We start from the raw sequence: 23,150 nt of genomic DNA, 5'->3' as shown, positions 1-23,150 counted from the left end.
CACTCCAGCTAGTGGAGATGCCCGCCCCATGGACACAGCCCCCAATTTTGGCAGCAAGTCCAGGGGAGATAATGAAAAAAACAAGGAGAAGTCACCCACCAGTCAGGACAGCCCCTAAGATATCCTGAGCTGAGGTGACCCCTGTCTTTAGAAATCCTCCATCTTGATTCTGGAGGATTCCCTGTAAGGAAATGCCTCCTTGGCATGGTTACCCCCTGACGTTTTGCCTTTGCTGATGCCAAGTTATGATTTGAAATTGTGCTGGGACCCTGCTAACCAGTACCTTTGTCTCCACAATTGGCACAACCCTGGCACCCAAGTAAGTCCCTTGCTGACCACATGGGGAGAGTGCCTTTGTCACTCTGTGGCCAGGAACAAAGCCTGTACTGGGTGGAGGTGCTTCTCACCTCCCCCTGCAGGAACTGTAACACCTGGCGATGAGCCTCAAAGGCTCACCCCCTTTGTTACACTGCCACAGGGCATCCCAGCTAGTGGAGATGCCCGCTCCTCTGGCCACTGTCCCCACTTTTGGCGGCAAGGCTGGAGGAGATAATGAGGAAAACAAGGAGGAGTCAACCCCCAGTCAGGACAGCCCCTAAGGTTCCCTGAGCTCAGGTGACCCCTGCCTTTAGAAATCCTCCATCTTGAGTTTGGAGGATTCCCCCAATAGGAATAGGGATGTGCCCCCCTCCCCTCAGGGAGGAGGCACAAAGAGGGTATAGCCACCCTCCAGGACAGTAGCCATTGGCTACTGCCCCCAGAACTAAACACACCCCTAAATTTAGTATTGAGGGACGACCCTGATCCCAGGAAATCAGATTCCTGCAACCTACAACAAGAAGTAGGACTGCTGACCTGTAAGCCCTGCGGAGATGACAACTGACTTGGCCCCAGCCCTACCGGCCTGTTTCCAGACTCTAAGAACCTGCACTGCGATGCATCCAACAAGGACCAGCGACCTCTGAGGACTGAGGACTGCCCTGAACCCGAAGGACCAAGAAACTCCTGAGAACAGCGGCACTGGTCAAAAACTGAAACAACTTTGCAACAAAGAAACAACTTTTAAAGAACTCTCTCTTCCTGCCGGAAGCGTGAAACTTCACACTGTGCACCCAATGCCCCCTGCTCGAGTTCAGGTAAACCAACACTGCAGAGAAGACTCCCAGGCGACTACGATGACGTGGGTACCCTGAGTCGACCCCCCTGCACCTCCACAGTGACACCTGCAGAGAGGATCCAGAAGCTCCCCCTGACCGCGACTGCCAGTTTACAAGGAACCTGACGCCTGGACCAAGCACTGAACCACAGCCCCCAGGACAGAGAGGTACCACCTTCCAGTGCAGGAGCGACCATCAGGCAGCCCTCTTCCTAGCCCAGTCGGTGGCTGGCCTGAGGAGACCCCTGTGCCTTGCCTGCATCGCCTAAGTAACCCCCGGGTCCCTCCATTGCTTTCAATAGCAAACCCGATGCCTACTTTGTCCACTGCACCCGGCCGCCCCTGTGCCACGGAGGGTGTGTTTTTTGGGCTTGTGTCCGTCCCCCACCCCCCACCCCTCCAGTGCTCTACAAAACCCCCCTGGTCTGCTCCCCGAGGACGCAGGTACTTACCTGCTAGCAGACTGGATCCAGGGCACCCCTGTTCTTCATAGGCACCTATGTGTTTTCAGCCCTCCTTTGACCTCTGCACCTGACTGGCCCTGTGTTGCTGGTGCTGTGGCTTTGGGGTTGCCTTGAACCTCCAATGGTGGGCTGCCTATGCCCAGGAGACTGACTGTGTAAGTGCTTTACTTACCTGAGAAACTTAACCAAACTTACCTCCCCCAGGAACTGTTGATTTTTGCAGTGTCCACTTTTAAAATAGCGTATTGCCACTTTAATCTAAACTGTGTGTACTAATGTTTGAAATCAAAGTTCCATACTTACGTGTGTGAAGTACCTTGCATTTTATGTACTTACCTCAAATCTTGAATCTTGTGGTTCTAAAATACCTTAAGAAAATATATTTTTCTATATAAGAACCATTGGCCTGGAGTTAAGTCTTTGAATGTGTGTTCGTCATTTATTGCCTGTGTGTGTACAACAAATGCTTAACACTACCCTCTGATAATCCTCCTGCTCGACCACACTACCACAAAATAAAGCATTAGAATTAACTAATTTTGCCACTATTAACCTCTTAAGGGGAAGCCTTGGACTCTGTGCACACTATCTTTCACTTTGAGATAGTATTTATAGTGCCAACTTCCTACATATAGTTTAATAGATTGTGCTATTGCTCTACCTATAACACAAATAATGGCCAGTTGCAAGGGTCACATGCTACAATTGCAAATGGTAGCGCTAGCAACAAATGAGAATGCCTCGTTGTAAGCAAACCACAAGTTCTCATTATAGCGGTTTGAAACAACTGGCATAAACTGCTTTTGGACTTCCACAAGGAGGGGCACGAAAGGCCCGGTGCAATGTAGTACTCTAAAATGTCCACCCACAACACTGTCCAGGATTCTGAGTGGCAGTACTGACACTGGGCAGCCATCAGGTGGAAGTTGTGCAGGTCACCAGGCTTCTTTCCTCCTCCTTTGTCCTTGCTGGCCCTTGCATTAAGCGACACAAAGACCAGCCACATGAACCAGTCTCCTCAATCCGACCTTGAACCCGAGGTAGGGTGGCTTATCCCTAGATGTAGTCTTTGGATACAGCTTCCACGAAGTTGATGCTGACATCAGGATGGAAATAGTGCAGATGATGTTGAAGATGGTAAAAGCCACCAGACACATGCGGTCAATGACTGTGGCGGCAAATTTTCACTCATTGCAGGCCGCCTCGTCTGCATCCTGGCTACGGAAACGATCTGCCAGGTACTGCACCTCCTCTAGGATCTTCTCAAGTTGGGGATCACCCGGCTCTGAACTGTGCCCGCTGGGCGGCACCCCATTGGAGTGCAGGGAAAGAGAAGCAGGGAAGTCAGGTTGCTTGTGCAAAAGGTCTGAGGTCTTGCCAGTGGTATGGTGCAGCTCTTCTAGGCCTCGGAATCCAATGTATAGTAGGTTTCCATTGGCACTGTTAGGACCACTGCCATGCCGGTCAGGAGTGGTGTGTTCGCTGTCAGAGCTGCAACTCAGAAGGCTTGGGGTACACTGGGGCCTTGGCTCAGCTTCCTCCCCAGGCTTCTTCATCCTCAGGAACCAGGCACACCATTTCAGAACAAAGATCTGCACCTAGGGAAAGCAAAGACACAGAGGGGCATAAAGCAGAGTTTTTCACAAGACCCTATTCACCCTGTCAACACCAAAAGACTGAGAACAAGGGTTTAAGACTAGCGGACCTGAGGGAGAGCTACAGGACATGCAGAAATGGATGTTCTTAAACATTATGTTAATGCTTTCCTGCTGCAACAATATTACATTTATAATATATGTACAAGTTACTTACCTTCGGTAACGATATATCTGGTAGAAACATATTCTAGTTGCAGATTCCTTACCTTAGAATTTTCCCCTAAGCGTCAGACTGGATCCGGAGATTTTTTCTTCGAGCAATACCCTTGCACGTCGGTAGGTGGCGTCGGTTGACTTCGCAGGCGTCGTGGTCACACTGATGATGTCGGGAGCAGTACATAGACGCCGCACTCATGCAGTGACGTCAGTTTCTTTTAATGTCTTTCCACGCCAGAGCGCAGAGCCGCTAAGAACTTTGATATTGGTGCGCTAGAGGTAAGGACCTCAAAGGGGGAATCCCTGTCCCTAGAAATCAGTTCACAAGCAGGGAGGATGGGTGGGCGGTAAGGAATCTGCAACTAAAATATGTCTCTACCAGATATATCGTTACTGAAGGTAAGTAACTTGTACATCTGATAGAGACTTCTAGTTGCAGATTCCTTATCTTAGAATAGATACCCAAGCAATGCCATCCTCGGTGGTGGGCTGCGAACTAAGATCATACTAGAAAGTCCTGCAGGACCGAACGACCAAAGTAGCCGTCCCGTCGGACCTGGCTGTCCAGACAGTAATGCTTAGCAAACGTGTGCAGAGACGCCCACATAGCTGCCTGACAGATATTAAGGACAGGAACTCCGCATGCTAACGCAGTGGATGCAGCAGTGGCCCTGGTAGAATGAGCCCACAAGCCTTCAGGAGGTTGCTTTTTCGCCAAAGCGTAGCACATTTGATGCAAAGAAGCACCCATTGAGAGATGGTACGTTTCTGCACCCCCTTCCGTTTCTTCGCTCCCACATAGCCAACAAAGAGTTGATCGTCCACCCAGAAGTCTTTAGTACGATTGAGATAGAACGCCAATGCTCTTTTTGGATCCAGACGGTGGCGTCTCTCCTCCTCATGGGAAGGATGTGGGGGTGCGTAGAAGGTAGGCATTGTGATGGACTGGCCTACATGAAACGGTGTAACCACCTTAGGAAGGAATGAAGCCCTAGTGCGTAACACCACCTTGTCGGGGTGAACGATAAGTATGGAGGCTTTGAAGAAAGGGCCTGAAGCTCACTCACCCTGCGAGCAGAGGTGATGGCGATGAGAAAGACAGTTTTGAATGTGAGGAGCTGTAAGGGACAATTATGCATAGGCTCAAAGGGAGTACGCATCAAGAAAGTAAGCACAAGATTAAGATCCCACTGAGGTATGATGAAGGGAGTGGGAGGAAATAAGTGGGTGAGCCCCTTTAAGAACCTACTCACAAGAGGAGATTTAAAGAGTGAGGGCTGATCAGGAAGCCTAAGAAAGGCGGAAATGGCAGACAGATACCCTTTAAGGGTGCCCAATGCAGAGCCGTGCTGGGGTAAGGAAAGAATGAACAGAAGAACCTCTGAAAGAAGGGCAGATAGGGGGTCAACAGATTTGTTGGTGCACCATGCCACAAATTTATTCCAACAACAGGCGTATACAGTTTTAGTCGAAGGACGCCTGGCTGCCAAGATAACATTGCAGACTTCGGGTGGAAGGGCAAATGCCGTCAACTGTTGCCGCTCAATCTCCACGCATGAAGGCAGAGGTTGGAAAGGTCCGGGTGAAGGACTGTCCCCTGCTGCTGCGACAGAAGATCCGTCCGAAGAGGCAGTCTGAGAGGAGGATCGATGGACATGCTCAGTAGCTCGGGATACCACAGTCTTCGAGCCCAGTCCTGAGCCAGCAAGATAACTTGGGCCCGGTCGCTCTTGATCTTCTTGAGAACTCTGGGCAGGAGAGGGATAGGCAGGAAGGTGTAGAGGAGACCGGAGTTCCACTCGGAGACGAAAAGCGTCTCCGAGCGAGTGCCGCCTTGGAAACCCCAACGCGCAAAATAGCTGACATTGCGCATTCTCTGCGGAGGCAAACGGATCTAACCAAGGCTCTCCCTACTAGCTAGAATTGGACATCTGCACCCTTCACTGGCTAACCGTCGCTTAGGAGAGTACTGCTTTACACATGATGGAGGGCATGTGTATCTACAACCAAACATGCTACGAATGGGTCTTTTAACCCTATAAGCATCTCTTTGTTGCATGTAGTGTAGATCAAAAGGCAAAACTTACCTTCTTCGAAGCCAGCGGAGGTAGGCTTTCACCATTTTTCACCTGTCCTCATTTACAGCACACACATAGTCGCCATACTGTCACACCAACTACTTTCTCTCACCCTTTGTGCGAAAATAATCTAACTGATAGAGACTTCTAGTTGCAGGTTCCTTACCATTGAATTTCCCAAGGCGTAAGCCTGGATCCGGAGATAATTCTTTGAGCAGTAACTCCTGTGTGCCGCGGGTGTCGTCGTGGTCGCCTTGATGACGTCCCAGACGTATATAGGCGCCACCCTGGTGCGCTGACGTCAGTTATTTTCTTTCCGCACCAGCCTTCGCGCAGATCCGGGCAAAGAGCTACCTCAGTCATTTTTTACTACCAGCGACTGTTTTGTTGAACTTTCTGTGACAAGATTGGGGGTGCGTCAAGGAATGTCACTTAAGACAAGCCTCAAACCCTGCGACTCCTGTCACCGAACTATGTTGGTGACGGATATGCACCTCATGTATCTATTGTTTGGAGCGCTACCATGACCCGAAGTCGTGCTCAGAGTGTTGGGCCATGAATCCGAAAGCTTTTAGGGAGCAGTCCCTAAAGCTGCTGGTGGCCCAACACTCGGCTCCACGTTGCTCCTGGTCTCGATCAAGAGGAAGGTCTCGAGACTGCCTGTGGACTCAACACCACTCTTCGCCCTCAAAGTCTTCTGAGCTTTTGGGTCACAAGGAAAAAGTCGAAGAAGATAAACGTTCACCCTCGACTTCACCCTTTCGTTCGGATGATGGGACTAGGGATGAGCTCAGCACTCTAGGCCTCCGTCATCGGAGCCTGCATCTGGGTCTGCTCCGCATTTCCCCAACTTCCTGGGAGCTGGTGTCACCCCTGCCCAACTAAAAGAATTCTGAGGCCATGCGCCTCATTTTTGGGCAGTCTGACCCACCCTCGGCCCCCTTAGGCCCAGGTGAGTCAGTAGGGGCCCCCTTGGGTTCCAAGTCATCGGCTTTGGCCCCGACTCCGGAAGATCCCTCCGGATCAGTTTCTGGATCCGTCCAGATGCCAGTTGTACCAGCGCAACCTTCCCCAGCGTTGGGTCTGACGTTGACGCTCCCGACACTGATTGTGCCCAGAATCGATGTCGATCCTATACTTATACCTGACGACCTCGATCCAGAACGGCGTCAATCGACACCCACTGGGATTGTAGAGGGGCTGCTGCACTCTTTGGAATACCAGCGTGACCCTAACATGGACTAGGTAGAGGAATTGAGTAACACCAGTGGACACCTCCCCTGATGCTGGCATGCTGTCTCCCATCTGTGGCTACGGAGGAGGGGAGCTCTTACTCAATGTTGGTAAGAATGGCGGCTGAGGTCTTGGACCTCGAGCTTCCTTCTGTGGAGGTCAGGACTAATCTCCTAACCAGGGTGCTTCAACCTAGTTCTTCCTCTTCCGAACCTCTTCTCCCATTTAACGAACACTGACAGACGTCCTCTTGGGTACCTGGTCAAGACCAAGCACAGGGGCTCCTGTGAATAGGATGATTGCCAGCCGCCATAGACCTGCACCATCAGACCCCAAATTCCTCACTCAACATCCCACGCCTGAGAGCCTTGACATCCAGGCTTCATCGGGCGCATTTCCTACCGCACCCCTGGATAGGGAATCAAAGACTGGACAGTCTTCCTTTTGTGGCTACTGAAGGGGCACCCAACCGCTTTCTTTCCCCCCAGTCATTGACCCACACATGCTGTACTGCCCCTGCGTGGACACGGGATCCCATGTTCCCGGGGATCAGAGAGCCAGCGGGTCACCTAGTTCACTTCCGCCCCCTCCTCAGCCTCCAAACCTTCCTAGTCTGCAGGCACACCAGGAACCAGTTGGTGGCAGGATTCGCCATCTCCTGCCCCAATGGCAATCCATTATTTTGGACAGGTGGGCCCTCCAGATCGTCCAGAGGGGCTACTCTCTCCCCTTTGAGACATCTCCAGCCATGCCACCTTCATACAATTGCATATCGGAGGATCATATGGCACTTTTCCGTTAGGAAGTCCAAGCCTTTTTGCCTAAGGAGCTATAGAGAGGGTCCCTCTTCCAGAAGTAAGTCGTGGTTGTAATTCCCGCTACTTTCTGTGCCGGGAAAGGACAAGGGCCTTTGTTCTATACTAGATCTTCAGTCCCTCAGCCTCTTCCTCTAAAAGGAGAAGTCCAAAATGTTGGCATTGGCTCAGGTCATATCTGCCCTGGACCCAGGAAACTGGATGGCGGCGTTGGACTTTCAAGACGCATACTTCCACATCCCCGTTACCAGATCAACATTCTTTATTCAAATCTCCCATTGTTGGGAGGTTTATTAAAGGCCTCATACATCTTTTTGCTCCTATCTCAGTCATCAAGTCCCAATGGGATCTGAACCTAGTCTTAACATTCCTTATGTGTGCCCTTTTCGAGCCTCTTCACAATTGCCCTTTACAGCTCTTAACCATCAAAACTGTGTTCTTAGCTGCCTTCACCTCTGCCTTTTGAGTAAGTGAGCTCCAAGCTCTTTCATCTGACCACCTTTCCTGGCAGTACACCCTGACAAAGTGGTACTTCACACAAGGGCTCCTTTTGTTCCTAAAGTAGTGACACCCTTCTATGTCGGGCAGTCCATCACTTTGCCTACCTCTTTTGCACCCCCACATCCCTCTCATGAAGAGGATAGACTTCACTGGTACGATCAAGGTAGAACTCCAACGCTCTTTTTGGATCCAGGCAAAGACTTCCGGGTGGATGATCAACCATATGTGGGTGCAAAGAAGGGGAAGTTTGTGCAGAAGAGACCATTTCAAGATGGGTGCTCTTACGCATCAAAATGTGCTACACTAAGAAGCAACCCCCTGACGGCGCACAGAGGTACTGCTGAAAGAAAAAATATCCAGATCCAGACTGACACCTGGGGAAATTCGAAGGTAAGGAATCTGCAACTAGAATATGTCTCTACCAGATATATCGTTACCAAAGGTAAGTAGCTTGTACAACAGTGGCGTCAGTGCCCACATTTACTACCAATTAAAGAAGGGATCGTATGGTACCTCTTGACTCTAAAGACTTCAAACAAAAAACAAGCAGCCACAGTCCGAGCTATAATTAGATGGTGGGTGTATGTAGAGCCCGTGATTCTACAGCACTACGTGCAACAAACAGATGTTTATAGGGACGGTAACATTTCTTCTGTTCACAAGAGTTAATGACAAATACACTTGCCGAAACTCATAAAGCCTAAATATAATACAGTTGGGGATGTGATGTTCCATTCCCTGAAGCCAGTGATATCAACACTGTACACTACACTTTTCACCTTCTGCTCTTGCAAGCTTCTTCGTCCTAGTTTGTCATCTACAAAAAAAAAAGCCTAAAAGGTGACTGATATTTTTCCACACACCTAATTGTTCTCTTTTGTTGTTCTGTGTTGTTTTTTTGTTTGTTTTTTTCTTCTCTTCTTTCTCTGTTCTCTTACATGTGCCTGATGAATCTGTTTGCGGATGCTGATGCTGTTTCATGCGACTTCCAACCTGGGGGCTGCCATTGATCCTGTGGGATCGTGAAACGGTGTCCAACTAACAATTTTACTATTAACAATTTTCTTTTAACTAAATCGACCATTTTGTCCTTGTTTGGGTTGGGGGTGTTTTTTTTGTTGTTTTTTTTTGTGTGTTCCCAGAGTTCCCAAGCAAGAAGATGAAGACATCCGAAAAGGTAGTGGGATTGGTGGCATATGCTGGAGACTCATCAGATGAAGAAGAAGATCAGGGCAGTCACAAAAAAGCAAGTACATTTGGACAGAGCTGGAACTCTAGTCGACAATTTCCATCTACCATGCAGCAGCGTGCCCAGCAACAGATGCCTTTCTGGATGGCACCATGACCCAACTGGCAACAGGCTGTCCATAGCGAACTCTCAGTAGCAATAATGCAGCATGAACTATTTAATAACACTTAGATTTAAACCTTAAAGGACAACTATTTCTTAACCTTCATACAATGTGAGGTGCAGTAATTTCTTTTGTTTCCATTAGAGGTTATTTGATATCCTCCCAATGGAGTTGGCACCTATTTTTTTTTTTTTTGTCCAATTTTGAAGGCGTAGATTGGAATTTGAACAGCGTGTGGAGAAACAACTTGCAGAGTGTCATGAGAGCAGGAACTGTGTTCAGCTAACACATTTTATGCATCATCGTATTTCTTTTTAGTCTTGGAACTACTGTTCCCAGTTGAATCGCAATTACAGAAATTGGATATGGAGCTGAAACGAGCACATATAATGTGCCATTGACTTTCAAGTGTCCTTCATTAATGAAAGTCTGTTATGAAGAGCCAGTTAATGGGTGCTGTAATGTCTGTTTTTATTGTGTATATGTCCAAAATGAAAGGACATTGTAATTTGTCTTGATCGGCTGTGTTTTTTTTATTTTTTTTTTACGAGCGAATTTTGAACCTGCATTTGCCTTTGGCATACTAACTCTATCAAGTCTGACGCACCTTTGTTTAGCTTGTTGGCCCAACATTTTTTTGAGCGTCCAATTGAGTGAGAGACCTCTAGAGCCTTCCACCTTTACCTTGTTACTGTGGCACTTAGCAGATAATTACCCCCTGTCTAAACCTTGGCCAACTGAATACTATCGCCTATTGCTGAATGCCTTTCTTTCCTTTTTACTTCCCAGTCTGGCACTAACTTTCCGAGTGAAGTTTGGATACCTCTGATATTTTCTAGGGCACTGGAATGAGGCATATCTTTTCTCCATTTTTTTTTTTTCTTTGTTTGCTTCCCCCCTGTTTATTGGGTGTGACCACCTACCCCTTCAGTTGATTGCATTGTTTATTTTCAGTACCCCATTTACAGGAAACTAATGTATTTACTTGCTGCATATGTCAAGGCTACCTGTTCTTCCGGTTTTCTTTTACAGCCATGTCTTCGCATCAGTGATTGTTTTTGGCAAATACCATATTGATTGTCCGCGTCTGTACCACACTTTGGACTCTGTGAAATGGAAGTAGCACACACGTTGCAGTATCTTGCTTAATAAAATTCTTATTTGTAAGAACGTTTAAACCATGCAAAGAAGAATTGTGCCCTTATTACTTATATTTTATGGGACCCTTTCTCCAGTAGTTGTTTTTTTGTATTTTATTTATTGACAACTAGGCCAGAACATGATTGCAGTGACAAAGATTGAACTTACCCAATCGTTCTAACATATCCCACACTTAACAGTTCTCTTCTTTCTCAGTCTCTTTCCCCATGTCAAATGTTTGTTTCTCATTTGCCTCCAGGTCCACGACTTCAGGCCTGTACAATGTGTTTTTTTTTTGTTTCTTAATGACCAAAGACCTGATGATTTACCAGTATACTTGGTGATTCTTAGAACTTTCGGTGTGGCTTATTCATATTTTTATTCCTGTTAAAATACCTTTTTCCATGGGACTTATATGCTCACCTTGGCCCTTCTGAAAGATGCGACCTACTTTGCTTAAGTGATGTCCTAAAAAGCACTGTTGCTCCAGTAATTGTCCCTGCTTCTTGGAAGCTGTAACGTTCAAGCTTTGTGAACAAGTCAATGGTAGGGTGTTGCAATTCTGTATATAATCTACCATTCACACTTCAAATAATTTTCACTTTCGCTTACACTTAAAGTCCCTACCAATTCTTCCTCAGAGGCTGACAGTATGTCCCACAATGTGGATGTTGGGGAATTAAACTGTGCTTTTGTGTTCCTCCAGAGTTTTTGTCCTCCCTTGTGGAATCCTGTATAGGAGGAAAACGTCGTCAAAGATGTTTACCATTCCTGAAATTATATTTGCCCACCACCCATTTTATCCTCATACATTCAGCATTCATGCTGCGGTTTTTAACTCTGAAACTGGTAGCATTTGTCCACAATAAGGTGAAAGTCTTGAGCTAGGCTCTGAATTTTGTTGTGGCACATGCCTTTACATCTGTTACGGGTGCCAGGAAATGGTATTGAGCACTTAAAAGGTGCTGATTGGAAATACAAGTGCATTTCTCATCCTATTTACTAGCGTACTCTTAATCTTAAAGCTGTCTTCTCAACCACTGTGCCATCACCACCTTAACAAATATACGTTGAATGCAAATCTAAAAGGTCTTGAGTAAATGAGGGAGACAAGATGGGGCCGCACATTGTTTTGAGGCTTAGGGTTCAGTGTTTTTGGGGTAAACCTGTATAGGTTGAGCGTGTTTTGAAATCTGAGGGGATTAGGTAACATTTTCTTGTTGGGTTGCTAGGCTGTAGTTCAGAGTTTCTCAATAAAGACTTCATCTTACCTGTATACTGACTGATAATTGTGTTTGCTGAAGTACAGTAAAGACCAACTAAAGACTTGGCATCAGGAAAGGCAAAAAGTCAGGGGGTAACCATGCCAAGGAGGCATTACCTTACAGTGTCAAAACGCTCTTTCAATTGTAATGTCAACATACCTATGTCACACAGCTCTAGTCCATGAGGAAACAAAGCAGATGTCACACAGTGGGACCCACATCTGTGAAATCATGAGGGAAAGTGACAACTCAGTGACCATACACTGGGTGAAAAGGACAGACAGTAGAGAGGTAGTAGTGTTAAAGTACATGTAGTAGGCAGGTTTGTATTCTTACCTGTGTCTCACTGGAAGTATTGCAGGATCACCGTTTTCCTGTTGTCGATGTCCTCTTCTTCTGCTTCCTCGTCTTCACTGTCCACAGGCCCCACAGCTGCCACAAAATCTCCATCTGGACCATCCTCCTGCAGAAAAGGCACCGGTCGTCGCAAAGCTAAGTTGTGAAGCATACAGCAGGCCACGAAGATCTGGCACACCTTCTTTGGTGAGTAGAATAGGGATCCACCTGTCATATGGAGGCACCTGAACCTGGCCTTCAGGAGGCCGAAGATCTGCTCTATAATCCTCCGAGTTTGCCCATGGGCCTCATTGTAGTGTTCCTCTGCCCTTGTCCTGGGATTCCTCACTGGGGCCAGTAGCCATGACAGGTTGGGGTAACCAGAGTCACCTGCAAATGGCGAGGGACAACTGTTAGACACACACTAACCTGTAGGGATATCCCCAGACCCAGCCAACCATTCCCACTGACTTGCTTCCAGGTGCTCACCTAATAGCCACACACGGTGCCTCTGGAGTTGACCCATCACATAAGGGATGCTGCTATTCCGCAGGATGTAGGCGTCATGCACTGAGCCAGGGAACATGGCATTCACATGGGAGATGTACTGGTCTGCCAAACATACCATCTGTACATTCATCGAATGATAACTCTTCCGGTTCCTGTACACCTGTTCACTCCTGTGGGGGGGTACCAAAGCCACATGGGTCCCATCAATGGCACCTATGATGTTGGGGATATGTCCGAGGGCATAGAAGTCACCTTTCACTGTAGGCAAATCCTCCACCTGAGGGAAAACGATGTAGCTCCGCATGTGTTTCAGCAGGGCAGACAACACTCTGGACAATACGTTGGAAAACATAGGCTGGGACATCCCTGATGCCATGGCCACAGTTGTTTTGAAAAGACCCACTAGCAAGGAAATGGATCACTGATAGCACCTGCACTTGAGGGGGGATTCCTGTTGGATGGCGGATTGCTGACATCAGGTCTGGCTCCAACTGGGTACACAGTTCCTGGATTGTGGCACGGTCAAACCTGTAGGTGATAATCAAATTCCTTCCCTCCATTGTCGACAGGTCCACCAGCGGTCGGTACACCGGAGGATTCCGCCATCTCCTCACATGTCCCAGCGGACGGTGCCTATGAAGGACAACAGCGAGCACAGAGTTAAACAACTCAGAGGTATGTACCCACAGTCTACACAGAACACCATTCACACACAAAATGTGGCCTGTATGTGTGTTGAGACTAAGCCTAGGTATGTGTGACGCAGTTGGTAATTAGGCCATGTGGGCCCCTGAAATGGCGGCTGTCTGACCTGTAAAGTGGGACAATGGGATGTGAGGTAACTGCGCTGGCATTGTACACCGTCGCGGTAGGCGGTCGAAGACCGCAGCGCAATGCTGCATTGGTTAACATTGGACCCTATGGGTCCCAGGAGCCAATGAGGATGTACGCCGGCGGTGATGGTACGCACCGCCATGGACATGACTGCCGCGGACGTGACCGCCATTTTCTAGCTGTTGAATCACACGATACCTGATCTTCAACAGGAGAGGACCTACACTGCAAGTGCTGCTGTGACCTCGGTCTGGAAGAGACAATGGCTCGTGCATCTGGGGAAAGGGCCCCTGCCTTCACATCGGAGGAGTTGGAGAAGCTTGTCGATGGGGTCCTCCCCCAGTACACGCTGCTCTACGGTCCTCCAGACCAACAGGTAAGTTCACAGGGAGCATGTTGTATGGGCTATGCCTGTGTGGAGAGGGCTGGTTGTAAGAATGAAGGGGGCAGAGTTATGCGTGCATGAAAGACGGTGGGTGCATGTGCCACATGGCAAGGGTAGGGATGGGACCCACTCACTTTGACGGCGCAGTTGGTAATGACTTCTCTTCGTACCCTGTACATTTCATGTAGGTCAGCGCCCACCAGAAGAAGGATATTTGGCGTGCCATCGCCAAGGACGTCCGGACCCTGGGGTTCCACCACATACGGAGCACCCACTGCCGGAAGAGATGGGAGGACATTCGCCGCTGGAGCAAGAAGACGGCGGAGGCTCAGCTGGGGATGGCCTCCCAACGTGGGAGGGGTGCCCGTCGAACCATGACCCCCCTGATGTTCAGGATCCTGGTGGTGGCCTACCCGGAGTTGGATGGCGCTTGAGGGCACCACAGCAGACACAAGCCGGTGAGTACACTCTCATTCAGCTGACTGCGCGCAGTGGAGGTGTCTGAGTGGGGGAGGAGGGCTGTGAGTTTCCCTAGGCCAGGGCGAGTACCGTAGGCTAGGCCCCTCCGTAAGGCATGGCCCTGTGGCCCCCCACCCCACCTCTGTAGAGTGCCAAGTACAGCTATTCATGCACCTGTGTCATCTATGTGTACAGATGTCTTCCATAGCCTTGTAGGCCATTTCCCAGGAATTGCACTGTAGAGCCCAACAGCGCAATTGTGTCTGTCTTGTCCGCCAACGGTAGCAGTAATCCATGCACTCAACATGTCTTTCTTCTGTTTCCACCCCCCTTTTTTGTGGTCTCCCTGTTCTTGTGTGCATTAGCATCATCAGGCGGAGGAGCAGTGGCACCGGAGCACGAGGGAGCTGCATCCCACATGGCCATGGAGGGCCACACTACGGACTCTGAATACTCCAGTGGGACGGAGGGCAAGGGGAGCACCACAGTGGGGACAGGAGCTCCCTTGTGGTGGGGGCAACATCTGTGCCCCCCACTTCTACAGGTACAGCCACCAGCACCGCCCTCCCAGCAGCCCCTCAGCCTTCACCCCGTGCCAGCTCACCCAGGAGGGTGGGCATCACTTTCGCCCCAGGCACCTCAGCTCCTGCCCCAGTCACCCCTGCTGCCCTCAGTGAGGAGGCCATTGACCTCCTCAGGTCACTCACTGTTGGGCACTCTACTATTGTGAATGCCATCCAGGGTGTAGAACGGGAGTTGCAACAAACTAATGCATTCCTCGAGGGCATTCATTCTGGTCAGGCGGCCCTTCACCGATCCTTTCAAACTCTGGCCTCAGCACTGATAGCAGCCATTGTCCCTGTGTCTGGCCTCCCCCCTCCAACTTCCTCCACCCAGACCCAATCCCCTCTACCTCTGCCTATCCCAAGCACACCATCAGACCAGCCTGCACACACCTCACCACACAAGGGAAGCTCAGGCAAACATAAGCACCACACATCCCACAGGCACTCATGCAAGCATCACACACATACAGACACACCAACATCCACTGCCTCCACTGTGTCCCCCTCCTCGTCGTCTCCCTCCTCCCTCCCAGTCTCGTCTACACCCACACCTGCATGCACTACCTTTACAGCCACTACGTCCCGCACCAGCACACCCCGCTCACGTGCAGTCACCACCCCCACTACCATTCCCACGTCCCCTGTGTCCTCTCCCAGTGTGTCTGTGACGCCCCGTCCGAAGATACACAAACGCAGGCACACACCCACCCAACATACATCCACCTCACCACAGCCTTCAGCGCATGTACCTGCACCCAAAACCACAAAACGTACACCTCCTACAACCACCACCTCTTCCTCCACTCCCAAACCCCCTCCAGCTACCCGTCCCAGTGTGTCCAAACAACTTTTCCTGTCCACGATTAACCTATCTCCCCACCCCCCCCCATCCAACTCCTAGGTCCCGAACTAGCATCTCAGCCACAAAATCTCCGGGACCAGTGGTGCCTGTTGTCACAGGTATGTGGAGTGCACCGGTCACCAGGACAGCCAGTGTGTCACAGAGCCACAGCACAGCCAGTCCCCCCCTGTGAAGCACCAGACGTTGGCCAGTGCCCGGCGGGAGAGGGGGAAGACTCCAGCCACCCAAGCCGCTCCCAGGGGTCCCGGTGGGAGTGTGGACTCAGCTGTGACTCCTCCCAAGGTGGGGAAGGGCCAGAAGAAACCCGGCAAGTCTGGGACGAGCAGCACGGCGGAGAAGCCCGCCAGCCCCATCGTCGCTGCCCAGGAGGCCACCGCCAGCCCCATCGTCGCTGCCCAGGAGGGCCCGCCAGCCACAGCCCACCTGCCTAGTAGGGCCCCGCCAGCCACAGCCCACCTGCCCAGGAGGGCCCCGCCAGCCACAGCCCACCTGCCCAGGAGAGCCCCGCCAGCCACAGCCCAGCTGACCAATGAAGGAGAGCCAGCCCCAGCCCAGCTGGGCAATGAAGGACCGCCAACTCAAGCACCGCTGCACAGGGCAAGCACCGCTGAACAGTGCAAGGACCGCCAACTCAAGCACCGCTGAACAGGGCAAGGACCGCCAATTCAAGAACGGCTGAACAGGGCAAGCACCGTTGAACAGGGCAAGGACCACCAACTCAAGCACCGCTGCACAGGGCAAGCACCGCTGAACAGGGCAAGGAACGCCAACTCAAGCACTGCTGAAAAGGGCAAGGACCGCCAACTCAAGCACCGCTGCACAGGGCAAGCACCGCTGAACAGGGCAAGGACCGCCAACTCAAGCACCGCTGCACAGGGCAAGGACCGCCAACTCAAGCACCGCTAGCCATGAGCGGCAGGGGCACTGACGCAACAGGGACCGTCACAGGGTGAGTGATGCACTCTGGGCACCAGTCCCCCTCCAGAACCAGTGGAGACATGCATCCACTCTGTCTTTCCTTCACAGGATGAAGCACCCTGGGCACCAATCACCCTCCAGAACCAGTGTAGACATGCATCCACTCTGTCTCTCCTTCACAGAATGAAGCACTCTGGGCACCAGTCCCCCTCCAGAACCAGTGTAGACATGCATCCACTCTGTCTGTTCTTCACAGGATGAAACACTCTGGGCACAAAGCCCCCTCCAGACACCAGTGGAGAATGTTATCCACTTGAGAGACTGTGGCTTTGCACTCCCCAGGATTGATCAGTGGGCAAACCACCCACTGTAGAGACTTGAGAGACTGTGGCTTTGCACTCCCCAGGATGCAGCAGTGGGAAAACCACCCACTGTAGAGACTTGTGAGACTTTGGCTTTGCATTCCCCAGGATGCAGCAGTGGGCAAACCACCCACTGTAGAGACTTGAGAGACTGTGGCTTTGCACTCCCCAGGATTGATCAGTGCGCAAACCACCCACTGTATAGACTTGAGAGACTGTGGCTTTGAACTCCCCAGGATTGATCAGTGGGAAAACCACCCACTGTAGAGACTTGTGAGACTGTGGCTTTGCACTCCCCAGGATGCAACAGTGGGCAAACCACCCACTGTAGAGACTTGAGACTGTGGCTTTGCACTCCACAGGATTGATCAGTGGGCAAACCACCCACTGTAGAGACTTGAGAGACTGTGGCTTTGCACTTCCCAGGATACATCAATGGGCATGGAGGCCCCTCGTGGATCTGGCGTCATGCACTCATCCGGCTGAGGTGCCACCCTTTCCCTTCCCCCAGAGGTGCCTGTTGTATTTCTATCTGATGCCCCTGCAGTGTTCTCTCTGTTTTGATCTGGTATCGTGTGTGGGCCCCGCCCATGCATTGTGGGCCCAGTGATCCACGGACTATAAATGGTGCAATATCTGGACTAATAATCTTGGTGTATATTTTGTTAATAGTGTATAATAATAATGTCGATTTTTGCTTACTGATTTTTGATATATTACAATGGTTACACTCATTTCCTTTTGTCTTTGCATTCTTCCGGGGGGGGGGTGGGGGTTGGGGGGTGTTAATATAATGTATAAATATGTATTAGTGTGTGTGTTGTCGTGGGTGGGGGTGTTGCGTGTGTGTGTGTCCCTGTTTTTTCCCTCCCCTCTCCCCTGTGTCATAGGTGCAGTACTCACCGTGGTCTTTGCCGCCGGCGTTGTTGCTCCTGGTACAGGAGCAGGAAGACAATCGCAGGGAGAATTTGGAGGTCCGGGTCCATGGTGTCCTCCTTCCTCGTGGAGTGTTTAGAGGTGAGCGTTTTCCCTTTGAGATTCCTGTTTCCGCCGTGTTTTTATCCCCGGTGTATCCTCCCCGGACAAGGTGGCAGATTGGCCTGTCATAATAGTGTGGCAGGTACATTGTCCTCTGCCTGTCTGTTGGCGGTGACCACCGAGATGTTTGTTTGTACCGCCGTGGCGGACAGAGTGTTAAAGTGGCTGTCTTTGTTGGTGGTTTCTGCCACAGTCGTAATTGCTAACTTTTTACCGCTGGCCTGTTGGCGGTCTTACCGCCGCTTTAACACCGTCCGCCAGGGTTGTAATGACCACCTCTATCTTGCACCTTAACTTTTTGCAAGGATTAATTCAGTGCAGCCTAAATATTGTACTGCCTCATGAGGATTTCTGATTTGATCAAGCCGACTTTCTTGATCCTCAACGCGCCCCGTCTTCCCTCACGGGCCAAAATAACTAAAAGGGACAACTGAATAAATAGTTTGTCAATCTGTTCTAGGTCGTTCATCTCAGCGGCTCTATCCAGTGTTAAGGTTAATTTCTCTTCCTGTCGTCTTCTGGCGCTGCTGTGGCACAATCTAGTTACTGTTTTTCACCTAATAGTAAAATTCTCAGTTTGTAATACTCTGTGCTCAGTTACCGAATTCTATGATCTTCTTGGGTGCAGTTTAATAACTGATGCACGTAATGGGGATTAATCCATGGCTACATAGGCATTTACAAGGTTTAACATATTTAGGGTTTTTACTTAATTTGTGCCCGGAAGCACGTCTTTGATTTGTTCCATATGACAAGCTTTGATGCACCAGAGTGGGGAGCGGGACACACTTCCAGGCACATGGACGATCAGTTCATGGTGCATTACGTAAAGAACCCTGCGACTTGTAACTTGCTGAATGGTTAGATGCTGCGCTGAGTCATAGTCACTACTAATGGGAACACATGATCAAGCATATTAACATTGGGATATCTGAGCTACTAATTGGCAGATGTGATCAATGGTAACTGTGAGGTAAATTGATATGATATTCAGTATGTTTTCTGAGATAGCGTTCGATAATTAATAAACTATTTCCATATCTTATTTTGTGTATTTTTATCCTTATGAGGACAGTTGGCTTTCAGGTTTCCGAATCCTCCTGAGTAAAATCATTCGGAATTATAAATTTGTATTTTGTCAAATTCTGTACCAAATCCTCCCTAAAGCTACAGCCAATGTTTTTGTTAATGGAGGATTAAGAAGGTTGGGCCTATGAAGTAAGGCTCTGCTGATACTATCCCCCTAGAGTAAAGGGAAGTAGAGAACTGTCAGTTTCAAGAAGAGCTAGTGACGTGTTACTACTTCCTACATTTGCCCTGTTCTCATTTGCTCATTGTTGTTGCGCTCTAGTGGCAGTATGCATCATGGCTGTGTTGGCTTTGAACAGTGGGAGAATTCTTTCAGTGCGATCACTGGGGCGAGGGATAGTAATCTAGCTTCCGACAGTGTTCTACATTTCCTGTGGGCACCGTTGGAGTGACGTCTAGTATGGGCGATGTTATAGCACCCACGCCAATATGTCTTATTGTATCCTTTCTGGGGGTACATCAGGTAAAAGAAGTCCATCTGTTACGTGAAAGTCTTTTTTGCAGCTTGCTAATAGGACCGATATTACCAAAACTGTAAAAAAAAAAAAAAAAAAAAAAATTGCCCTCTCAAAGACACCTTAATACAACATGGACACAAAGTTGAATGCTTTCAAGTGTAAGCAATATTCTGCCCACATTAGAAAGCAGGACCCCACACTATTTCAGTAGCTCTTGATGCTCACAGTTTTGGTGTTACCGACCACAGACAAACTTTCTGTACAGATCCAACTTGCACCAAAATGCATACTTTTCATTAAATCTGTGAAGTGGAAGATCAATCGGTAACCTGGCAAGCCTAGATTTAACTGTAGAGAAAGATAGTTACAGGCAGTACTTGGTGATGAAAGGTCAAGGGGTGAAGATGGTGCTTTGTGTGGTGGTTTATTTTTTGGACTTTTTTGTTTTCCCTCTGCCCTTCCACATACATCTCTATGTCCTTGAAGGGCTAAACTTCTGTGTAAAATTCAGAAGGAGGACTAGGCTTCCAGTAGGCTGTGGGTGTACCAGAAAATAATATTTTTGCTTCTTGAAATCATGGGTATCGCTTTTTTCAGTAACATTTTTGTTTTTGCTGACAGGAACGTGATGTCTTGGTCGATTCCACCTCTTATGGGCATAAAAACCGAACTCCCAGAGAGAAATGGTTCCAGGGCCTCATCTGGACGTCACGGTGAGCATAATTCCTACAGAATACGGGCTTTGAATGTTGAACTGTGAGCCGGTCTGCATCATAGTTTTCTTTTGTGGAGCTCGCTCTCTTGCATTGCATATTGTGTATTGAGCCCCTAGGATAAGATTAATGTTCAACACCAAGCCTGTTTAAGAGTCTGAGTAATCTAGTCCAGTGCAGTTCTGTGCTTTCACCCTGTGCATCTTCCCATGTTGCAGGCCAAAAAAGCCTTTGAAAGGGTTGAGAGGCCAGCATGGTTCTAAGTAAATTTATATATGGGTACAGGAGGCTGTCACATGCCAGGTGTGCATACCACAGAGCCAGGCCACAGTATACTAATATTTCCAATTAGAGGAGCAAGGCTCATTTGACACTTTATGGGGTATCCTAGCTTGTGAACTTCCAGACCAAGCCAGAAGTCTGTTGGCGGTTTTATGGCGTTTTTTTGGGCGGTATTTTGCCGGTCATGTGTATTTCGGCGCTCTTTTGGCGGTCATGTGGCGCTCTTTTGGCGGCCGTTCGGCGCTCTCCTGGCCCTCTATCGGCGCTCTCCTGGCCCTCTATCGGCGCTCTCCTGGCCCTCTATCGGCGCTCTCCTGGCGCTCTCTGTCGGTGGTCTTTCGGCGCTATTCTGGCGCTATTCTGGCGCTATTCTGGCGCTATTCTGGCGCTATTCTGGCGCTATTCTGGCGCTATTCTGGCGCTATTCTGGCGCTATTCTGGCGCTATTCTGGCGCTATTCTGGCGCTATTCTGGCGCTATTCTGGCGCTATTCTGGCGCTATTCTGGCGCTCTTTCGGCGCTATTCTGGCGCTCTTTCGGCGCTCTTTCGGCGCTATTCTGGCGCTCTTTCGGCGCTATTCTGGCGCTCTTTCGGCGGCCATTTGGCGCTCTTTCGGCGGCCATTTGGCGCTCTTTCGGCGGCCATTTGGCGCTCTTTCGGCGGCCATTTGGCGCTCTCTCGGCGGCCATTTGGCGCTCTCTCGGCGGCCATTTGGCGGCCATTTGGCGCTCTCTCGGCGCTATTCTGGCGGCCATTTGGCGCTCTCTCGGCGCTATTCTGGCGGCCATTTGGCGCTCTCTCGGCGCTATTCTGGCGGCCATTCGGCGCTCTTTCGGCGCGGGGGGCATAGGTGGGAGACTAGTCTTCACCAATGTGCGCATATGCGAGTTAGCATTCAGGTGTAAAACAGTAGCATGATCCAAAGACAAAATTAGCCCTGCTCTGTTACCTTTAAGTTAAAGATCCTTACCCTCTCTGGAGCCAAACTATTTCATAACACACAGCGTCCTGTCAGAAATTGGTTGGAAAGGACTCTTTCTTGCACCTTAACTTTTTGCAAGGATTAATTCAGGGCAGCCTAAATATTGTACTGTCTCATGAGGATTTCTGATTTGATCAAGCCGACTTTCTTGATCCTCAACGGCCCCGTCTGCCCTCACGGTCCAAAATAACTAAAAGGGACAACTGAATAAATGGTTTGTCAATCTGTTCTAGGTCGTTCATCTCAGCAGCTCTATCCAGTGTTAAGGTTAATTTCTCTTCCTGTCGTCTTCTGGCGCTGCTGTGGCACAATCTAGTTACTGTTTTTCACCTAATAGTAAAATTCTCAGTTTGTAATACTCTGTGCTCAGTTACCGAATTCTGTGGTCTTCTTGGGTGCAGTTTAATAACTGAGTCAAGTAATGGGGATTAATCCATGGCTACATAGGCATTTACAAGGTTTAACATATTAAGGGTTTTTACTTAATTTGTGCCCGGAAGCACGTCTTTGATTTGTTCCATATGACAAGCTTTGATGCACCAGAGTGGGGAGCGGGACACACTTCCAGGCACATGGACGATCAGTTCATAGTGCATTACGTAAAGAACCCTGCGACTTGTAACTTGCTGAATGGTTAGATGCTGCGCTCAGTCATAGTCACTACTAATGGGAACACATGATCAAGCATATTAACATTGGGATATCTGAGCTACTAATTGGCAGGTGTGATCAATGGTAACTGTGAGGTAAAGTGATATGATATTCAGTAAGTTTTCTGCGATAGCGTTCGGAAAATGTATAAATTATTTCCATATGTTATTTTGTGTATTTTTATCCTCATGAGGACAGTTGACTTTCAGGTTTCCGAATCCTCCTGAGTAAAATCATTCGGAATTATGAATTTGTATTTTGTCAGATTCTGTACCAAATCCTCCCTGAAGCTACAGCCAATGTTTTTGTTAATGGGGGATTAAGAAGGTTAGGCCTATGAAGTAAGGCTCTGCTGATACTATCCCCCTAGAGTAAAGGGAAGTAGAGAACTGTCAGTTTCAAGAAGAGCTAGTGACGTGTTACTACTTCCTACATTTGCCCTGTTCTCATTTGCTCATTGTTGTTGCGCTCTAGTGGCAGTATGCATCATGGCTGTGTTGGCTTTGAACAGTGGGAGAATTCTTTCAGTGCGATCACTGGGGCGAGGGATAGTAATCTAGCTTCCGACAGTGTTCTACATTTCCTGTGGGCACCGTTGGAGTGACGTCTAGTATGGGCGATGTTATAGCACCCACGCCAATATGTCTTATTGTATCCTTTCTGTGGGTACATCAGGTGAAAGAAGTCCATCTGTTAAGTGAAAGTCTTTTTTGGCAGCTTGCTAATAGGACCGATATTACCAAAACTGTAAATGTCACATGCCAGGTATGGATACCACAGAGTCAGGCCACATTATACTAATATTTCCAATTAGAGGAGCAAGGCTCATTTGACGCTTCATCGGGTATCCTAGCTTGTGAACTTCCAGACCAGGTCAGAAGTCTTT

The 23,150-nt window shown here is 49.2% G+C and overlaps 2 non-coding genes and 2 pseudogenes across 2 annotated transcripts; 2 read left to right on the top strand and 2 right to left on the bottom strand.

Annotated features, from left to right (window-relative positions):
- The window catches only part of LOC138273940 (neuronal acetylcholine receptor subunit alpha-7-like), a 29,273-nt pseudogene extending 26,647 nt beyond the window's left edge, over nucleotides 1-2,626 (bottom strand).
- Nucleotides 2,627-2,676: 50 nt separating this feature from the next.
- The window catches only part of LOC138273939 (neuronal acetylcholine receptor subunit alpha-7-like), a 29,461-nt pseudogene continuing 8,987 nt past the window's right edge, over nucleotides 2,677-23,150 (bottom strand).
- On the top strand, nucleotides 19,276-19,402 carry LOC138273954 (small Cajal body-specific RNA 4). Its single transcript, XR_011200325.1, has one exon. It is a non-coding gene; the product is annotated as a small Cajal body-specific RNA 4 (non-coding RNA).
- On the top strand, nucleotides 22,575-22,701 carry LOC138273961 (small Cajal body-specific RNA 4). Its single transcript, XR_011200332.1, has one exon. It is a non-coding gene; the product is annotated as a small Cajal body-specific RNA 4 (non-coding RNA).

This window comes from Pleurodeles waltl, unplaced genomic scaffold (assembly GCF_031143425.1).
Source record: "Pleurodeles waltl isolate 20211129_DDA unplaced genomic scaffold, aPleWal1.hap1.20221129 scaffold_127, whole genome shotgun sequence".
Taxonomy (NCBI): domain Eukaryota; kingdom Metazoa; phylum Chordata; class Amphibia; order Caudata; family Salamandridae; genus Pleurodeles; species Pleurodeles waltl.
This window is presented reverse-complemented; position numbering and strand designations above follow the sequence as displayed.